This window comes from Phyllobates terribilis, unplaced genomic scaffold (genome assembly GCF_046119375.1).
Source record: "Phyllobates terribilis strain yellow unplaced genomic scaffold, ASM4611937v1 Scaffold_4__5_contigs__length_816908805, whole genome shotgun sequence".
In the NCBI taxonomy this organism is placed as follows: domain Eukaryota; kingdom Metazoa; phylum Chordata; class Amphibia; order Anura; family Dendrobatidae; genus Phyllobates; species Phyllobates terribilis.
In genome coordinates, this window is record NW_027362764.1 from 805,080,677 (window position 1) to 805,103,957 (window position 23,281).

Here is a 23,281-nt window from a genome sequence, read left to right on the forward strand (position 1 = left end):
GTGACCACCAGGTGGCGCTACACCAGCATCATACAGTGCACTGAGAGCATAACTCCCAGCATCTCCCGGACAGGTGGCAGCTCTAATTACCTCATTACAGTATGACCGCATATCATATACAAAATGCAAATGCATATAGACTCACATCCAGAGCTGTATTCACAATACTGCTTTTACATATTGTCTATATACTTGTCACACCCAGAGCTGAATTCAGACTTCTGCTGTAACATCATATCTTATACACGTGGTCAAAATTGTTGGTCCCCCTCGTTTAATGAAAGAAAAACCCACAATGGTCACAGAAATAACTTGAATCTGACAAAAGTAATAATAAATTAAAAATCTATGAAAATGAACAAATGAAAGTCAGACATTAAACTCCTGAAATCGGCCTGGACAGAAATGATGGGACCCCTGAAAATAATGTGACAAAAGGGACATGTTTAATCAAGTTGTGTCCAGTAATTATCATCACAGGGGTCTACAATCCTGTAATCAGTCAGTGGCCTGTATATAGACCTACAGATACTCACTGTGCCTGTATATAGAGCTACAGATACTCACTGTGCTGTATATAGGACTACAGATACTCACTGTGCTGTATATAGAGCTACAGATACTCACTGTGCTGTATATAGGGCTACACATACTCACTGTGCTGTATATAGGGCTACAGATACTCACTGTGCTGTATATAGGGCTACAGATACTCACTGTGCTGTATATAGACCTACAGATACTCACTGTGCTGTATATAGAGCTACAGATACTCACTGTGCCTGTATATAGAGCTACAGATACTCACTGTGCTGTATATAGAGCTACAGATACTCACTGTGCTGTATATAGAGCTACAGATACTCACTGTGCCTGTATATAGACCTACAGATACTCACTGTGCTGTATATAGGGCTACAGATACTCACTGTGCTGTATATAGGACTACAGATACTCACTGTGCTGTATATAGGTCTACAGATACTCACTGTGCCTGTATATAGAGCTACAGATACTCACTGTGCCTGTATATAGAGCTACAGATACTCACTGTGCCTGTATATAGAGCTACAGATACTCACTGTGCTGTATATAGGACTACAGATACTCACTGTGCTGTATATAGGTCTACAGATACTCACTGTGCCTGTATATAGAGCTACAGATACTCACTGTGCTGTATATAGGGCTACAGATACTCACTGTGCTGTATATAGGGCTACAGATACTCACTGTGCTGTATATAGGGCTACAGATACTCACTGTGCCTGTATATAGGGCTACAGATACTCACTGTGCCTGTATATAGGGCTACAGATACTCACTGTGCTGTATATAGAGCTACAGATACTCACTGTGCTGTATATAGGTCTACAGATACTCACTGTGCCTGTATATAGAGCTACAGATACTCACTGTGCTGTATATAGGGCTACAGATACTCACTGTGCTGTATATAGGGCTACAGATACTCACTGTGCTGTATATAGGGCTACAGATACTCACTGTGCCTGTATATAGGGCTACAGATACTCACTGTGCCTGTATATAGGGCTACAGATACTCACTGTGCCTGTATATAGAGCTACAGATACTCACTGTGCCTGTATATAGAGCTACAGATACTCACTGTGCCTGTATATAGGACTACAGATACTCACTGTGCCTGTATATAGAGCTACAGATACTCACTGTGCCTGTATATAGAGCTACAGATACTCACTGTGCCTGTATATAGGGCTACAGATACTCACTGTGCCTGTATATAGGGCTACAGATACTCACTGTGCTGTATATAGGGCTACAGATACTCACTGTGCTGTATATAGGGCTACAGATACTCACTGTGCTGTATATAGGGCTACAGATACTCACTGTGCCTGTATATACAGCTACAGATACTCACTGTGCCTGTATATAGAGCTACAGATACTCACTGTGCCTGTATATAGGGCTACAGATACTCACTGTGCCTGTATATAGGGCTACAGATACTCACTGTGCTGTATATAGAGCTACAGATAATCACTGTGCCTGTATATAGGACTACAGATACTCACTGTGCCTGTATATAGGACTACAGATACTCACTGTGCCTGTATATAGAGCTACAGATACTCACTGTGCTGTATATAGAGCTACAGATACTCACTGTGCCTGTATATAGGGCTACAGATACTCACTGTGCTGTATATAGGGCTACAGATACTCACTGTGCCTGTATATAGGGCTACAGATACTCACTGTGCTGTATATAGGACTACAGATACTCACTGTGCCTGTATATAGGGCTACAGATACTCACTGTGCTGTATATAGGACTACAGATACTCACTGTGCTGTATATAGAGCTACAGATACTCACTGTGCTGTATATAGGGCTACAGATACTCACTGTGCTGTATATAGGACTACAGATACTCACTGTGCTGTATATAGGGATACAGATACTCACTGTGCCTGTATATAGAGCTACAGATACTCACTGTGCTGTATATAGGGATACAGATACTCACTGTGCCTGTATATAGGGCAACAGATACTCACTGTGCTGTATATAGAGCTACAGATACTCACTGTGCCTGTATATAGAGCTACAGATACTCACTGTGCTGTATATAGGGATACAGATACTCACTGTGCTGTATATAGAGCTACAGATACTCACTGTGCTGTATATAGGGATACAGATACTCACTGTGCCTGTATATAGAGCTACAGATACTCACTGTGCTGTATATAGGGATACAGATACTCACTGTGCTGTATATAGGACTACAGATACTCACTGTGCTGTATATAGGGCTACAGATACTCACTGTGCCTGTATATAGAGCTACAGATACTCACTGTGCTGTATATAGGGATACAGATACTCACTGTGCTGTATATAGAGCTACAGATACTCACTGTGCTGTATATAGGGATACAGATACTCACTGTGCTGTATATAGAGCTACAGATACTCACTGTGCTGTATATAGGGCAACAGATACTCACTGTGCCTGTATATAGAGCTACAGATACTCACTGTGCTGTATATAGGGCTACAGATACTCACTGTGCTGTATATAGAGCTACAGATACTCACTGTGCCTGTATATAGGGCTACAGATACTCACTGTGCTGTATATAGAGCAACAGATACTCACTGTGCTGTATATAGGGCTACAGATACTCACTGTGCCTGTATATAGAGCTACAGATACTCACTGTGCTGTATATAGAGCTACAGATACTCACTGTGCTGTATATAGAGCTACAGATACTCACTGTGCCTGTATATAGGGCTACAGATACTCACTGTGCTGTATATAGGGCTACAGATACTCACTGTGCCTGTATATAGAGCTACAGATACTCACTGTGCTGTATATAGGACTACAGATACTCACTGTGCTGTATATAGGGCTACAGATACTCACTGTGCCTGTATATAGAGCTACAGATACTCACTGTGCTGTATATAGGACTACAGATACTCACTGTGCTGTATATAGGGCTACAGATACTCACTGTGCTGTATATAGGGCTACAGATACTCACTGTGCTGTATATAGAGCTACAGATACTCACTGTGCTGTATATAGAGCTACAGATACTCACTGTGCTGTATATAGGACTACAGATACTCACTGTGCCTGTATATAGGGCTACAGATACTCACTGTGCTGTATATAGAGCTACAGATACTCAGTGTGCTGTATATAGAGCTACAGATACTCACTGTGCTGTATATAGAGCTACAGATACTCACTGTGCTGTATATAGAGCTACAGATACTCACTGTGCTGTATATAGAGCTACAGATACTCACTGTGCTGTATATAGAGCTACAGATACTCACTGTGCTGTATATAGAGCTACAGATACTCACTGTGCTGTATATAGAGCTACAGATACTCACTGTGCTGTATATAGGGCTACAGATACTCACTGTGCTGTATATAGGGCTACAGATACTCACTGTGCCTGTATATAGGACTACAGATACTCACTGTGCTGTATATAGGGCTACAGATACTCACTGTGCTGTATATAGGGCTACAGATACTCACTGTGCCTGTATATAGGACTACAGATACTCACTGTGCTGTATATAGGGCTACAGATACTCACTGTGCTGTATATAGGGCTACAGATACTCACTGTGCCTGTATATAGAGCTACAGATACTCACTGTGCTGTATATAGAGCTACAGATACTCACTGTGCTGTATATAGGGCTACAGATACTCACTGTGCCTGTATATAGGGCTACAGATACTCACTGTGCTGTATATAGAGCTACAGATACTCACTGTGCTGTATATAGAGCTACAGATACTCACTGTGCTGTATATAGAGCTACAGATACTCACTGTGCTGTATATAGGACTACAGATACTCACTGTGCTGTATATAGGGCTACAGATACTCACTGTGCTGTATATAGGGCTACAGATACTCACTGTGCTGTATATAGAGCTACAGATACTCACTGTGCTGTATATAGGGCTACAGATACTCACTGTGCTGTATATAGAGCTACAGATACTCACTGTGCTGTATATAGGGCTACAGATACTCACTGTGCTGTATATAGAGCTACAGATACTCACTGTGCTGTATATAGGGCTACAGATACTCACTGTGCTGTATATAGAGCTACAGATACTCACTGTGCTGTATATAGGGCTACAGATACTCACTGTGCTGTATATAGGGCTACAGATACTCACTGTGCTGTATATAGGGCTACAGATACTCACTGTGCTGTATATAGAGCTACAGATACTCACTGTGCTGTATATAGGGCTACAGATACTCACTGTGCTGTATATAGAGCTACAGATACTCACTGTGCTGTATATAGGGCTACAGATACTCACTGTGCTGTATATAGGGCTACAGATACTCACTGTGCCTGTATATAGGGCTACAGATACTCACTGTGCTGTATATAGAGCTACAGATACTCACTGTGCTGTATATAGGGCTACAGATACTCACTGTGCTGTATATAGAGCTACAGATACTCACTGTGCTGTATATAGAGCTACAGATACTCACTGTGCTGTATATAGGGCTACAGATACTCACTGTGCCTGTATATAGGGCTACAGATACTCACTGTGCCTGTATATAGAGCTACAGATACTCACTGTGCTGTATATAGGGCTACAGATACTCACTGTGCTGTATATAGGACTACAGATACTCACTGTGCTGTATATAGAGCTACAGATACTCACTGTGCCTGTATATAGGGCTACAGATACTCACTGTGCTGTATATAGAGCTACAGATACTCACTGTGCTGTATATAGGGCTACAGATACTCACTGTGCTGTATATAGGGCTACAGATACTCACTGTGCCTGTATATAGAGCTACAGATACTCACTGTGCTGTATATAGAGCTACAGATACTCACTGTGCTGTATATAGGGCTACAGATACTCACTGTGCCTGTATATAGAGCTACAGATACTCACTGTGCTGTATATAGGGCTACAGATACTCACTGTGCTGTATATAGAGCTACAGATACTCACTGTGCTGTATATAGGGCTACAGATACTCACTGTGCTGTATATAGGGCTACAGATACTCACTGTGCTGTATATAGGACTACAGATACTCACTGTGCTGTATATAGGACTACAGATACTCACTGTGCCTGTATATAGAGCTACAGATACTCACTGTGCCTGTATATAGAGCTACAGATACTCACTGTGCTGTATATAGGGCTACAAATACTCACTGTGCCTGTATATAGAGCTACAGATACTCACTGTGCCTGTATATAGAGCTACAGATACTCACTGTGCCTGTATATAGAGCTACAGATACTCACTGTGCTGTATATAGGGCTACAGATACTCACTGTGCTGTATATAGAGCTACAGATACTCACTGTGCCTGTATATAGAGCTACAGATACTCACTGTGCCTGTATATAGAGCTACAGATACTCACTGTGCCTGTATATAGGGCTACAGATACTCACTGTGCTGTATATAGGGCTACAGATACTCACTGTGCTGTATATAGAGCTACAGATACTCACTGTGCTGTATATAGAGCTACAGATACTCACTGTGCTGTATATAGAGCTACAGATACTCACTGTGCTGTATATAGGACTACAGATACTCACTGTGCCTGTATATAGGGCTACAGATACTCACTGTGCCTGTATATAGGGCTACAGATACTCACTGTGCCTGTATATAGAGCTACAGATACTCACTGTGCTGTATATAGAGCTACAGATACTCACTGTGCCTGTATATAGAGCTACAGATACTCACTGTGCCTGTATATAGAGCTACAGATACTCACTGTGCCTGTATATAGAGCTACAGATACTCACTGTGCTGTATATAGAGCTACAGATACTCACTGTGCCTGTATATAGGGCTACAGATACTCACTGTGCTGTATATAGAGCTACAGATACTCACTGTGCCTGTATATAGAGCTACAGATACTCACTGTGCTGTATATAGAGCTACAGATACTCACTGTGCCTGTATATAGGACTACAGATACTCACTGTGCCTGTATATGGACTACAGATACTCACTGTGCCAGTATATAGGGCTACAGATACTCACTGTGCTGTATATAGAGCTACAGATACTCACTGTGCTGTATATAGAGCTACAGATACTCACTGTGCCTGTATATAGGACTACAGATACTCACTGTGCCTGTATATAGGACTACAGATACTCACTGTGCCTGTATATAGAGCTACAGATACTCACTGTGCTGTATATAGAGCTACAGATACTCACTGTGCTGTATATAGGACTACAGATACTCACTGTGCCTGTATATAGAGCTACAGATACTCACTGTGCCTGTATATAGGACTACAGATACTCACTGTGCTGTATATAGGGCTACAGATACTCACTGTGCTGTATATAGAGCTACAGATACTCACTGTGCCTGTATATAGGACTACAGATACTCACTGTGCTGTATATAGGACTACAGATACTCACTGTGCTGTATATAGGGCTACAGATACTCACTGTGCCTGTATATAGAGCTACAGATACTCACTGTGCCTGTATATAGGGCTACAGATACTCACTGTGCTGTATATAGGGCTACAGATACTCACTGTGCTGTATATAGAGCTACAGATACTCACTGTGCCTGTATATAGGACTACAGATACTCACTGTGCCTGTATATAGGACTACAGATACTCACTGTGCCTGTATATAGGACTACAGATACTCACTGTGCCTGTATATAGAGCTACAGATACTCACTGTGCTGTATATAGAGCTACAGATACTCACTGTGCCTGTATATAGGACTACAGATACTCACTGTGCCTGTATATAGGACTACAGATACTCACTGTGCTGTATATAGGACTACAGATACTCACTGTGCTGTATATAGAGCTACAGATACTCACTGTGCCTGTATATAGGACTACAGATACTCACTGTGCCTGTATATAGGACTACAGATACTCACTGTGCTGTATATAGAGCTACAGATACTCACTGTGCTGTATATAGGGCTACAGATACTCACTGTGCCTGTATATAGGGCTACAGATACTCACTGTGCTGTATATAGAGCTACAGATACTCACTGTGCTGTATATAGAGCTACAGATACTCACTGTGCCTGTATATAGGGCTACAGATACTCACTGTGCTGTATATAGGGCTACAGATACTCACTGTGCTGTATATAGAGCTACAGATACTCACTGTGCCTGTATATAGGACTACAGATACTCACTGTGCCTGTATATAGGACTACAGATACTCACTGTGCCTGTATATAGGGCTACAGATACTCACTGTGCTGTATATAGAGCTACAGATACTCACTGTGCTGTATATAGAGCTACAGATACTCACTGTGCTGTATATAGAGCTACAGATACTCACTGTGCTGTATATAGGGCTACAGATACTCACTGTGCTGTATATAGAGCTACAGATACTCACTGTGCTGTATATAGAGCTACAGATACTCACTGTGCTGTATATAGAGCTACAGATACTCACTGTGCTGTATATAGGGCTACAGATACTCACTGTGCTGTATATAGAGCTACAGATACTCACTGTGCCTGTATATAGAGCTACAGATACTCACTGTGCCTGTATATAGGGCTACAGATACTCACTGTGCTGTATATAGGACTACAGATACTCAATGTGCCTGTATATAGGGCTACAGATACTCACTGTGCCTGTATATAGGACTACAGATACTCACTGTGCCTGTATATAGGGCTACAGATACTCACTGTGCCTGTATATAGAGCTACAGATACTCACTGTGCCTGTATATAGGGCTACAGATACTCACTGTGCTGTATATAGGACTACAGATACTCACTGTGCTGTATATAGAGCTACAGATACTCACTGTGCTGTATATAGGACTACAGATACTCACTGTGCTGTATATAGAGCTACAGATACTCACTGTGCTGTATATAGGACTACAGATACTCACTGTGCTGTATATAGAGCTACAGATACTCACTGTGCCTGTATATAGGGCTACAGATACTCACTGTGCTGTATATAGGGCTACAGATACTCACTGTGCTGTATATAGAGCTACAGATACTCACTGTGCTGTATATAGGACTACAGATACTCACTGTGCTGTATATAGGACTACAGATACTCACTGTGCTGTATATAGGGCTACAGATACTCACTGTGCCTGTATATAGGGCTACAGATACTCACTGTGCCTGTATATAGAGCTACAGATACTCACTGTGCTGTATATAGGGCTACAGATACTCACTGTGCTGTATATAGGACTACAGATACTCACTGTGCTGTATATAGAGCTACAGATACTCACTGTGCCTGTATATAGGGCTACAGATACTCACTGTGCTGTATATAGAGCTACAGATACTCACTGTGCTGTATATAGGGCTACAGATACTCACTGTGCTGTATATAGGGCTACAGATACTCACTGTGCCTGTATATAGAGCTACAGATACTCACTGTGCTGTATATAGAGCTACAGATACTCACTGTGCTGTATATAGGGCTACAGATACTCACTGTGCCTGTATATAGAGCTACAGATACTCACTGTGCTGTATATAGGGCTACAGATACTCACTGTGCTGTATATAGAGCTACAGATACTCACTGTGCTGTATATAGGGCTACAGATACTCACTGTGCTGTATATAGGGCTACAGATACTCACTGTGCTGTATATAGGACTACAGATACTCACTGTGCTGTATATAGGACTACAGATACTCACTGTGCCTGTATATAGAGCTACAGATACTCACTGTGCCTGTATATAGAGCTACAGATACTCACTGTGCTGTATATAGGGCTACAGATACTCACTGTGCCTGTATATAGAGCTACAGATACTCACTGTGCCTGTATATAGAGCTACAGATACTCACTGTGCCTGTATATAGAGCTACAGATACTCACTGTGCTGTATATAGGGCTACAGATACTCACTGTGCTGTATATAGAGCTACAGATACTCACTGTGCCTGTATATAGAGCTACAGATACTCACTGTGCCTGTATATAGAGCTACAGATACTCACTGTGCCTGTATATAGGGCTACAGATACTCACTGTGCTGTATATAGGGCTACAGATACTCACTGTGCTGTATATAGAGCTACAGATACTCACTGTGCTGTATATAGAGCTACAGAAACTCACTGTGCTGTATATAGAGCTACAGATACTCACTGTGCTGTATATAGGACTACAGATACTCACTGTGCCTGTATATAGGGCTACAGATACTCACTGTGCCTGTATATAGGGCTACAGATACTCACTGTGCCTGTATATAGAGCTACAGATACTCACTGTGCTGTATATAGAGCTACAGATACTCACTGTGCTGTATATAGAGCTACAGATACTCACTGTGCTGTATATAGAGCTACAGATACTCACTGTGCCTGTATATAGGACTACAGATACTCACTGTGCCTGTATATAGGGCTACAGATACTCACTGTGCCTGTATATAGAGCTACAGATACTCACTGTGCTGTATATAGAGCTACAGATACTCACTGTGCTGTATATAGAGCTACAGATACTCACTGTGCTGTATATAGAGCTACAGATACTCACTGTGCCTGTATATAGGACTACAGATACTCACTGTGCTGTATATAGGACTACAGATACTCACTGTGCTGTATATAGAGCTACAGATACTCACTGTGCTGTATATAGAGCTACAGATACTCACTGTGCTGTATATAGAGCTACAGATACTCACTGTGCCTGTATATAGGACTACAGATACTCACTGTGCCTGTATATAGGACTACAGATACTCACTGTGCTGTATATAGGACTACAGATACTCACTGTGCTGTATATAGGGCTACAGATACTCACTGTGCTGTATATAGAGCTACAGATACTCACTGTGCTGTATATAGAGCTACAGAAACTCACTGTGCTGTATATAGGACTACAGATACTCACTGTGCCTGTATATAGGGCTACAGATACTCACTGTGCTGTATATAGGGCTACAGATACTCACTGTGCTGTATATAGAGCTACAGATACTCACTTGTGCTGTATATAGAGCTACAGAAACTCACTGTGCTGTATATAGAGCTACAGATACTCACTGTGCTGTATATAGGACTACAGATACTCACTGTGCCTGTATATAGGGCTACAGATACTCACTGTGCCTGTATATAGGGCTACAGATACTCACTGTGCCTGTATATAGAGCTACAGATACTCACTGTGCTGTATATAGAGCTACAGATACTCACTGTGCTGTATATAGAGCTACAGATACTCACTGTGCTGTATATAGAGCTACAGATACTCACTGTGCCTGTATATAGGACTACAGATACTCACTGTGCCTGTATATAGGACTACAGATACTCACTGTGCTGTATATAGGACTACAGATACTCACTGTGCTGTATATAGAGCTACAGATACTCACTGTGCTGTATATAGGGCTACAGATACTCACTGTGCTGTATATAGAGCTACAGATACTCACTGTGCCTGTATATAGAGCTACAGATACTCACTGTGCTGTATATAGAGCTACAGATACTCACTGTGCCTGTATATAGGACTACAGATACTCACTGTGCCTGTATATAGGACTACAGATACTCACTGTGCCAGTATATAGGGCTACAGATACTCACTGTGCTGTATATAGAGCTACAGATACTCACTGTGCTGTATATAGAGCTACAGATACTCACTGTGCCTGTATATAGGACTACAGATACTCACTGTGCCTGTATATAGGACTACAGATACTCACTGTGCCTGTATATAGAGCTACAGATACTCACTGTGCTGTATATAGAGCTACAGATACTCACTGTGCTGTATATAGGACTACAGATACTCACTGTGCCTGTATATAGAGCTACAGATACTCACTGTGCCTGTATATAGAGCTACAGATACTCACTGTGCCTGTATATAGAGCTACAGATACTCACTGTGCCTGTATATAGGACTACAGATACTCACTGTGCTGTATATAGGACTACAGATACTCACTGTGCCTGTATATAGAGCTACAGATACTCACTGTGCCTGTATATAGGGCTACAGATACTCACTGTGCTGTATATAGGGCTACAGATACTCACTGTGCTGTATATAGAGCTACAGATACTCACTGTGCCTGTATATAGGACTACAGATACTCACTGTGCCTGTATATAGAGCTACAGATACTCACTGTGCTGTATATAGAGCTACAGATACTCACTGTGCCTGTATATAGGACTACAGATACTCACTGTGCCTGTATATAGGACTACAGATACTCACTGTGCCTGTATATAGGACTACAGATACTCACTGTGCTGTATATAGGGCTACAGATACTCACTGTGCTGTATATAGGACTACAGATACTCACTGTGCTGTATATAGAGCTACAGATACTCACTGTGCCTGTATATAGGACTACAGATACTCACTGTGCCTGTATATAGGACTACAGATACTCACTGTGCTGTATATAGAGCTACAGATACTCACTGTGCTGTATATAGGGCTACAGATACTCACTGTGCCTGTATATAGGGCTACAGATACTCACTGTGCTGTATATAGAGCTACAGATACTCACTGTGCTGTATATAGAGCTACAGATACTCACTGTGCTGTATATAGGGCTACAGATACTCACTGTGCTGTATATAGAGCTACAGATACTCACTGTGCCTGTATATAGGACTACAGATACTCACTGTGCCTGTGTATAGGGCTACAGATACTCACTGTGCTGTATATAGAGCTACAGATACTCACTGTGCTGTATATAGAGCTACAGATACTCACTGTGCTGTATATAGAGCTACAGATACTCACTGTGCTGTATATAGGGCTACAGATACTCACTGTGCTGTATATAGAGCTACAGATACTCACTGTGCTGTATATAGAGCTACAGATACTCACTGTGCTGTATATAGAGCTACAGATACTCACTGTGCTGTATATAGGGCTACAGATACTCACTGTGCCTGTATATAGAGCTACAGATACTCACTGTGCCTGTATATAGAGCTACAGATACTCACTGTGCTGTATATAGAGCTACAGATACTCACTGTGCTGTATATAGAGCTACAGATACTCACTGTGCTGTATATAGAGCTACAGATACTCACTGTGCTGTATATAGGGCTACAGATACTCACTGTGCTGTATATAGAGCTACAGATACTCACTGTGCCTGTATATAGGGCTACAGATACTCACTGTGCTGTATATAGGACTACAGATACTCACTGTGCCTGTATATAGGGCTACAGATACTCACTGTGCCTGTATATAGGACTACAGATACTCACTGTGCCTGTATATAGGGCTACAGATACTCACTGTGCCTGTATATAGAGCTACAGATACTCACTGTGCCTGTATATAGGGCTACAGATACTCACTGTGCTGTATATAGGACTACAGATACTCACTGTGCTGTATATAGGGCTACAGATACTCACTGTGCTGTATATAGGGCTACAGATACTCACTGTGCTGTATATAGGGCTACAGATACTCACTGTGCTGTATATAGAGCTACAGATACTCACTGTGCCTGTATATAGGACTACAGATACTCACTGTGCCTGTATATAGGACTACAGATACTCACTGTGCCTGTATATAGGGCTACAGATACTCACTGTGCTGTATATAGGACTACAGATACTCACTGTGCTGTATATAGAGCTACAGATACTCACTGTGCTGTATATAGAGCTACAGATACTCACTGTGCTGTATATAGAGCTACAGATACTCACTGTGCCTGTATATAGGGCTACAGATACTCACTGTGCCTGTATATAGGACTACAGATACTCACTGTGCCTGTATATAGGACTACAGATACTCACTGTGCCTGTATATAGGACTACAGATACTCACTGTGCTGTATATAGAGCTACAGATACTCACTGTGCTGTATATAGGGCTACAGATACTCACTGTGCCTGTATATAGGGCTACAGATACTCACTGTGCTGTATATAGAGCTACAGATACTCACTGTGCTGTATATAGAGCTACAGATACTCACTGTGCCTGTATATAGGGCTACAGATACTCACTGTGCTGTATATAGGGCTACAGATACTCACTGTGCTGTATATAGAGCTACAGATACTCACTGTGCCTGTATATAGGACTACAGATACTCACTGTGCCTGTGTATAGGGCTACAGATACTCACTGTGCTGTATATAGAGCTACAGATACTCACTGTGCTGTATATAGAGCTACAGATACTCACTGTGCTGTATATAGAGCTACAGATACTCACTGTGCTGTATATAGGGCTACATATACTCACTGTGCTGTATATAAAGCTACAGATACTCACTGTGCTGTATATAGAGCTACAGATACTCACTGTGCTGTATATAGAGCTACAGATACTCACTGTGCTGTATATAGGGCTACAGATACTCACTGTGCTGTATATAGAGCTACAGATACTCACTGTGCCTGTATATAGAGCTACAGATACTCACTGTGCTGTATATAGGACTACAGATACTCACTGTGCTGTATATAGAGCTACAGATACTCACTGTGCTGTATATAGGACTACAGATACTCACTGTGCCTGTATATAGGGCTACAGATACTCACTGTGCTGTATATAGGACTACAGATACTCACTGTGCCTGTATATAGGGCTACAGATACTCACTGTGCCTGTATATAGGACTACAGATACTCACTGTGCCTGTATATAGGGCTACAGATACTCACTGTGCCTGTATATAGAGCTACAGATACTCACTGTGCCTGTATATAGGGCTACAGATACTCACTGTGCTGTATATAGGACTACAGATACTCACTGTGCTGTATATAGAGCTACAGATACTCACTGTGCTGTATATAGGACTACAGATACTCACTGTGCTGTATATAGGACTACAGATACTCACTGTGCTGTATATAGGCTACAGATACTCACTGTGCTGTATATAGGGCTACAGATACTCACTGTGCTGTATATAGAGCTACAGATACTCACTGTGCCTGTATATAGAGCTACAGATACTCACTGTGCCTGTATATAGGACTACAGATACTCACTGTGCTGTATATAGGACTACAGATACTCACTGTGCTGTATATAGGGCTACAGATACTCACTGTGCTGTATATAGAGCTACAGATACTCACTGTGCCTGTATATAGAGCTACAGATACTCACTGTGCCTGTATATAGAGCTACAGATACTCACTGTGCTGTATATAGAGCTACAGATACTCACTGTGCTGTATATAGGACTACAGATACTCACTGTGCTGTATATAGGACTACAGATACTCACTGTGCTGTATATAGGGCTACAGATACTCACTGTGCTGTATATAGAGCTACAGATACTCACTGTGCCTGTATATAGAGCTACAGATACTCACTGTGCTGTATATAGAGCTACAGATACTCACTGTGCTGTATATAGGGCTACAGATACTCACTGTGCTGTATATAGAGCTACAGATACTCACTGTGCCTGTATATAGGACTACAGATACTCACTGTGCTGTATATAGGGCTACAGATACTCACTGTGCTGTATATAGGACTACAGATACTCACTGTGCTGTATATAGGACTACAGATACTCACTGTGCTGTATATAGAGCTACAGATACTCACTGTGCTGTATATAGAGCTACAGATACTCACTGTGCCTGTATATAGAGCTACAGATACTCACTGTGCTGTATATAGGGCTACAGATACTCACTGTGCCTGTATATAGAGCTACAGATACTCACTGTGCCTGTATATAGAGCTACAGATACTCACTGTGCCTGTATATAGAGCTACAGATACTCACTGTGCTGTATATAGGGCTACAGATACTCACTGTGCCTGTATATAGAGCTACAGATACTCACTGTGCCTGTATATAGAGCTACAGATACTCACTGTGCTGTATATAGAGCTACAGATACTCACTGTGCCTGTATATAGAGCTACAGATACTCACTGTGCCTGTATATAGAGCTACAGATACTCACTGTGCTGTATATAGGACTACAGATACTCACTGTGCTGTATATAGATCTACAGATACTCACTGTGCTGTATATAGGGCTACAGATACTCACTGTGCTGTATATAGAGCTACAGATACTCACTGTGCCTGTATATAGAGCTACAGATACTCACTGTGCCTGTATATAGGACTACAGATACTCACTGTGCTGTATATAGGACTACAGATACTCACTGTGCTGTATATAGGACTACAGATACTCACTGTGCTGTATATAGAGCTACAGATACTCACTGTGCTGTATATAGGGCTACAGATACTCACTGTGCTGTATATAGAGCTACAGATACTCACTGTGCCTGTATATAGAGCTACAGATACTCACTGTGCCTGTATATAGGACTACAGATACTCACTGTGCTGTATATAGGGCTACAGATACTCACTGTGCTGTATATAGGACTACAGATACTCACTGTGCTGTATATAGAGCTACAGATACTCACTGTGCCTGTATATAGGACTACAGATACTCACTGTGCTGTATATAGAGCTACAGATACTCACTGTGCCTGTATATAGAGCTACAGATACTCACTGTGCCTGTATATAGAGCTACAGATACTCACTGTGCTGTATATAGGACTACAGATACTCACTGTGCTGTATATAGATCTACAGATACTCACTGTGCTGTATATAGGGCTACAGATACTCACTGTGCTGTATATAGAGCTACAGATACTCACTGTGCCTGTATATAGAGCTACAGATACTCACTGTGCCTGTATATAGGACTACAGATACTCACTGTGCTGTATATAGGACTACAGATACTCACTGTGCTGTATATAGGACTACAGATACTCACTGTGCTGTATATAGGGCTACAGATACTCACTGTGCTGTATATAGAGCTACAGATACTCACTGTGCCTGTATATAGAGCTACAGATACTCACTGTGCCTGTATATAGGACTACAGATACTCACTGTGCTGTATATAGGGCTACAGATACTCACTGTGCTGTATATAGGACTACAGATACTCACTGTGCTGTATATAGAGCTACAGATACTCACTGTGCCTGTATATAGGACTACAGATACTCACTGTGCTGTATATAGAGCTACAGATACTCACTGTGCTGTATATAGAGCTACAGATACTCACTGTGCTGTATATAGAGCTACAGATACTCACTGTGCCTGTATATAGAGCTACAGATACTCACTGTGCCTGTATATAGAGCTACAGATACTCACTGTGCTGTATATAGGGCTACAGATACTCACTGTGCTGTATATAGAGCTACAGATACTCACTGTGCCTGTATATAGGGCTACAGATACTCACTGTGCTGTATATAGAGCTACAGATACTCACTGTGCCTGTATATAGGGCTACAGATACTCACTGTGCTGTATATAGAGCTACAGATACTCACTGTGCCTGTATATAGAGCTACAGATACTCACTGTGCCTGTATATAGAGCTACAGATACTCACTGTGCTGTATATAGGGCTACAGATACTCACTGTGCCTGTATATAGAGCTACAGATACTCACTGTGCCTGTATATAGAGCTACAGATACTCACTGTGCTGTATATAGAGCTACAGATACTCACTGTGCCTGTATATAGAGCTACAGATACTCACTGTGCCTGTATATAGAGCTACAGATACTCACTGTGCTGTATATAGGACTACAGATACTCACTGTGCTGTATATAGATCTACAGATACTCACTGTGCTGTATATAGGGCTACAGATACTCACTGTGCTGTATATAGAGCTACAGATACTCACTGTGCCTGTATATAGAGCTACAGATACTCACTGTGCCTGTATATAGGACTACAGATACTCACTGTGCTGTATATAGGACTACAGATACTCACTGTGCTGTATATAGGACTACAGATACTCACTGTGCTGTATATAGGGCTACAGATACTCACTGTGCTGTATATAGAGCTACAGATACTCACTGTGCCTGTATATAGAGCTACAGATACTCACTGTGCCTGTATATAGGACTACAGATACTCACTGTGCTGTATATAGGGCTACAGATACTCACTGTGCTGTATATAGGACTACAGATACTCACTGTGCTGTATATAGAGCTACAGATACTCACTGTGCCTGTATATAGGACTACAGATACTCACTGTGCTGTATATAGAGCTACAGATACTCACTGTGCTGTATATAGAGCTACAGATACTCACTGTGCTGTATATAGAGCTACAGATACTCACTGTGCCTGTATATAGAGCTACAGATACTCACTGTGCCTGTATATAGAGCTACAGATACTCACTGTGCTGTATATAGGGCTACAGATACTCACTGTGCTGTATATAGAGCTACAGATACTCACTGTGCCTGTATATAGGGCTACAGATACTCACTGTGCTGTATATAGAGCTACAGATACTCACTGTGCCTGTATATAGGGCTACAGATACTCACTGTGCTGTATATAGAGCTACAGATACTCACTGTGCCTGTATATAGAGCTACAGATACTTACTGTGCCTGTATATAGGACTACAGATACTCACTGTGCTGTATATAGAGCTACAGATACTCACTGTGCCTGTATATAGAGCTACAGATACTCACTGTGCTGTATATAGGGCTACAGATACTCACTGTGCTGTATATAGAGCTACAGATACTCACTGTGCTGTATATAGAGCTACAGATACTCACTGTGCTGTATATAGGACTATAGATACTCACTGTGCTGTATATAGGGCTACAGATACTCACTGTGCTGTATATAGGGCTACAGATACTCACTGTGCTGTATATAGGACTACAGATACTCACTGTGCTGTATATAGAGCTACAGATACTCACTGTGCCTGTATATAGGGCTACAGATACTCACTGTGCCTGTATATAGGGCTACAGATACTCACTGTGCTGTATATAGGGATACAGATACTCACTGAGCCTGTATATAGGGCTACAGATACTCACTGTGCTGTATATAGAGCTACAGATACTCACTGTGCCTGTATATAGGGCTACAGATACTCACTGTGCTGTATATAGAGCTACAGATACTCACTGTGCCTGTATATAGGACTACAGATACTCACTGTGCCTGTATATAGAGCTACAGATACTCACTGTGCTGTATATAGGACTACAGATACTCACTGTGCTGTATACAGAGCTACAGATACTCACTGTGCTGTATATAGAGCTACAGATACTCACTGTGCTGTATATAGGACTACAGATACTCACTGTGCTGTATATAGGACTACAGATACTCACTGTGCTGTATATAGGACTACAGATACTCACTGTGCTGTATATAGAGCTACAGATACTCACTGTGCCTGTATATAGGACTACAGATACTCACTGTGCCTGTATATAGGACTACAGATACTCACTGTGCTGTATATAGAGCTACAGATACTCACTGTGCTGTATATAGAGCTACAGATACTCACTGTGCTGTATATAGAGCTACAGATACTCACTGTGCTGTATATAGAGATACAGATACTCACTGTGCTGTATATAGGACTATAGATACTCACTGTGCCTGTATATGTAGCACCCTGAGGATTCGGCTGCTACAGGGGTATTGCACCTCAACCCAGAGGTGTGATATTCCACTCCCGGGTAAGGATGGAGTGTGGAACTGAGCTCGGTAGGCTGCATGCACTACATACATCCCATTTCCGAGGAACAGGCCGACGGTACTCCCACTTAGAAATGTGCAGGTACGACCGAGTCTGTTCCTGGCTGGAGTGGGAGGGGGGTGGTACATCCCAAGTAGTGTAGGGGCAGATAGGGGGAGCAGCCTGGGTAAAGATAGGAGCTCATTGGGTGCTGGTCACCTGAGCTCACACATAGAGGGTGTATATAAGGTGGGCACCATCAAAGAACAGGGTCAGTCAGTCTTTGCAGGTCAGTCTGTCAGAGTAAGAAGCAGAGCAGCCCCAGAGAGAGAGAGAGGAGAAAGCAAGAGAGACCCAGAGGGGGAAACAGAAGAGAGGACTCTGAGACCCCAAATCCAATCCACGGGTGAAGAGTCGGCATCAGGGTACCGGAACCCAAGCTGGTGGGGGCAAAAACACACCCCAGCCAGAGACCGGAGGCCGTGGGCAGCATCTGCCACGGCCACCCACCACATCCACCCCGAAGGCATACCACGTGGAGGGTCAGGGAACCCAAGGCCAAGGGTCTCCCAACAGAAGGCCCGAGGGAGCTGGACCTGGGTGGATCACTAGTGGGGACGGCCAGAGAAAGGACAGAAGGAGAGCTCAGGGTCACGCTCCGGACTCGCTTGGGGGTTGGCTGGATCCAGGACCTGGTGGATGCAGCACGGCTCGGGAGGTCACTTGAAGCTGGAGTGACCGGAACATCAGCAGTGAGTAAATACCCTTAACTGCATAACCCGACTCTGTCTTCCTTTAACATCTATGCTGCACCACCACAACCCCCATCCTCTGCACCTGACCCCCTGAGGCTATACCCCACCCGTTGGGGGTTATACCATCAAAAGCTGCACCTACTCCATCAGCCTCAGCGGACCCTGCTGCAGCGGCGGCCATAGTGACCGCAATACAACGGGTGGCGTAGTCGACAATAAAGAACTTAATAACATCTGTAGGACTGCCACATACAACTGAGTTTGACACCCTGGGCACGGACCGGGTCACAGCCACTCGGAAGACTACAACTCCCATCTGATCCGGCTCCGGATATTCCCCCTAAAGAATATGGCCCAGGGGGCGCGTCAACTTTGGCGTAGTCGGCAGGATTACGTGCCCGCAACAACCGGGTACTGCGTGCCTGAAGAAAAGAACGAGTTTACCTCAAAAAGAAGTCTCCTGCCGGTTCCGGAGGGTCCCCGCCATCGGACCCCATCACCAGTCGATTCCAGCCGGTTGTCCGCCATTAACAGCGTTTTCCCGCCATCTGCAGAGTTTCCCGCCACTGGGAAGCGATTCCCGCCATTTCCAAAGGTTTCCCGCCTTGGAAGAGCGGACGCCATTATGGGCGTGCCAGAGGGTGGCGAGAGGCCACCTCCCATCATGGGCCAGGACCGAAAATGGCGCCAAAAGTGGAAACCGCCCCCACCAACAGAGACTGTGATGCTAGAGGTGTCTGTCAGCGTGAAAGAACAGCCCCTGGAGCTGACAGTCACCAAGTGGCCCCGGGACCGCCCTCGAGGGGGGAGGAGACGAAAGGAGAGAGAAAAGATGGGTGCCGCCTGGAGCAGTCTAGAGCGAGCGCACCCGGAGGCAAGAAGCCTGGAGAAGAGTATCGGAGGAGCTTACCCGGAGATGGCGAGAAAGCAGAGCAGCACCGGCCCGCTGGCCAGGAGCCTGCTGGAGACGACTGTAGGAGAGCAGAGCAGCACCGACCCGTTGGTCAGGAGCCTGCTGGAAACAACGACCCCACTAGGCCTAGTGGAGGTCCTAGCACAGCTCCCCCGAGACCGGGAGTGTGCACAGACCGCTCTGGAGGGCCTCGCAAGGAGGATGGCCCGGGTGCAGCGAGAGACGTTGGCGGAGTGGAGCCGTGAGATGGCCCAGCAGACCGAGACCTGTCAGCGGAGCACGCCACCCGAGACGAGGAGACAGACCGCCTCTGAGGATGGCGCGGGAGGACTGAAGGCCAGAGACGGCGCCGAGAAGGGAGCCGAACGAGTGGAGGCAGGTAAAGGGGACGTCTATACCCCAGACCGGGAAACCGCGTACCTGCCCCAGCTCCCCGTCGCAGAGCCCGAAGTCTATCCTGCCGTGCCCGTCGCTGCAACGTCACCGCCGCAGACTAGGCCTCAAACGGGAGCCGCGACCCCTGTGACGTCACACGCCTCGACCCCGAGCGTGACCAAGCAGGAAGTACCACCAGCCTGGTCGCAAGGCCTAGTACCCCCGGGCGCCGCAATACCAACAGCGCCCCCTACCTCCGCGGAGCCCCCGGCCTGGTCGCAGGGCCAAGTAGCCCAGGGCGCCGCCGTCCTTACGGTGCCCTTTACCTTCCAGATACCCCAGGCCTGGCCGCAAGGCCCGGGCAACCCGGGCGCTAACACCACCGCGCCCATAAGACCAAGAGTGCCGCATCTGGGAGAGGACCTGTACGCCCAGCATACGTGCCCGGATGGGCAGCCATTTATATGGCCACCGGAGTTTCACCATCCCCGACTCCGGAGAGAGAGACCCCTGGATGAACCCCTGATCCCGGCTCCAAAGCCCGTAAAGAGGATCTCGCCCCCGCTAGCGGAAGCACAGTTTGAGTGGGACCCCACCGGAGAAGATCTTATGGGGTTCACTCAAGAGACTCGGGCAGCTGCAGCGGAGCGTGCTGAGTGCTGCCGCCAACAGCTCGAGGACTTTGAGAGGGAGCGGAGAGAGAGGCGGGTCCGGGAACAGCAAGCTCAAGTAAGGAGCGCGGAGCAGAAGAGCCGGGCCAGGAGAGACCCCCGTGCAGCGCATAGTCCCCGCACCACCGGGACTGTGATAAAGTTTAACCTGCAGCATGGGTGGGGCTTCATCCGAGACCACCACACCCTAGGCGACGTCTTCGTAACCAGGAGAGACGTTGAGTCCCACCTACCGGAGGGACACAGAGGTCGTGACCTTTACATCGGGGACGAGGTCACCTTCACCCGGCACAAGTGTGCCAAAGGTCCCTACGCCCTCCATGTGCATCGCCTGACGGAGGAAGAGCTGCGGTGTGAGGAGGAAGAGCAAGAGGACCCGGACGGGTCTGAAGCCAAAGGTAACCATAAAGCAAGAGCAGGAGGACGCCGTCGCTAAGGACAGCGAAGCAGAAGCTGTATATAGTTGCCCGTCGGGGCACCGTGAACTGAAACTGAAACTGTTGCTGTTGCTAATATAGTCCCCGTTGGGACCAGCATGTGTGAACTGTTACCCGTATTTCCCTTAATCCCACTGACCGAGGACTGAGAGCGGTCATTCCTCTCTAATACCTGGCCGAGGACTGAGAGCGGCCATATCCTTGTATATAGTTGCGCGTCCTAAAGCGCCCCCTACCGGTTTTATAGGAAAACCAGTTTTCCAGAGAGACTGTCGCACTTTACCCGGTCACACGTTGCACAGTGACCGGAGGAGGAGCCAGAGGCGACGAGAATGTTTTATATTGATATATATATATATAATGTTTATATGTTTTATATGTTTATGCAAAAATTTGTATGTTTTGGTGTTATGTCTTACAGCCCGAGGACGTGCTGTGATTTACCAGGGGGGAATGTAGCACCCTGAGGATTCGGCTGCTACAGGGGTATTGCACCTCAACCCAGAGGTGTGATATTCCACTCCCGGGTAAGGATGGAGTGTGGAACTGAGCTCGGTAGGCTGCATGCACTACATACATCCCATTTCCGAGGAACAGGCCGATGGTACTCCCACTTAGAAATGTGCAGGTACGACCGAGTCTGTTCCTGGATGGAGTGGGAGGGGGGTGGTACATCCCAAGTAGTGTAGGGGCAGATAGGGGGAGCAGCCTGGGTAAAGATAGGAGCTCATTGGGTGCTGGTCACCTGAGCTCACACATAGAGGGTGTATATAAGGTGGGCACCATCAAAGAACAGGGTCAGTCTGTCAGCCTTTGCAGAGAAGTCAGAGGAAGAGGAGCAGAGCAGCCCCAGAGAGAGAGAGAGGAGAAAGCAAGAGAGACCCAGAGGGGGAAACAGAAGAGAGGACTCTGAGACCCC

At 44.6% G+C, this 23,281-nt stretch overlaps 1 protein-coding gene across 3 annotated transcripts in view; it reads right to left on the reverse strand.

Annotated features, from left to right (window-relative positions):
• LOC141266121 (1-phosphatidylinositol 4,5-bisphosphate phosphodiesterase gamma-1-like) overlaps window positions 1-23,281 on the reverse strand; it is a 275,329-nt gene that overhangs the window by 93,665 nt on the left and 158,383 nt on the right. The window lies entirely within an intron of this gene.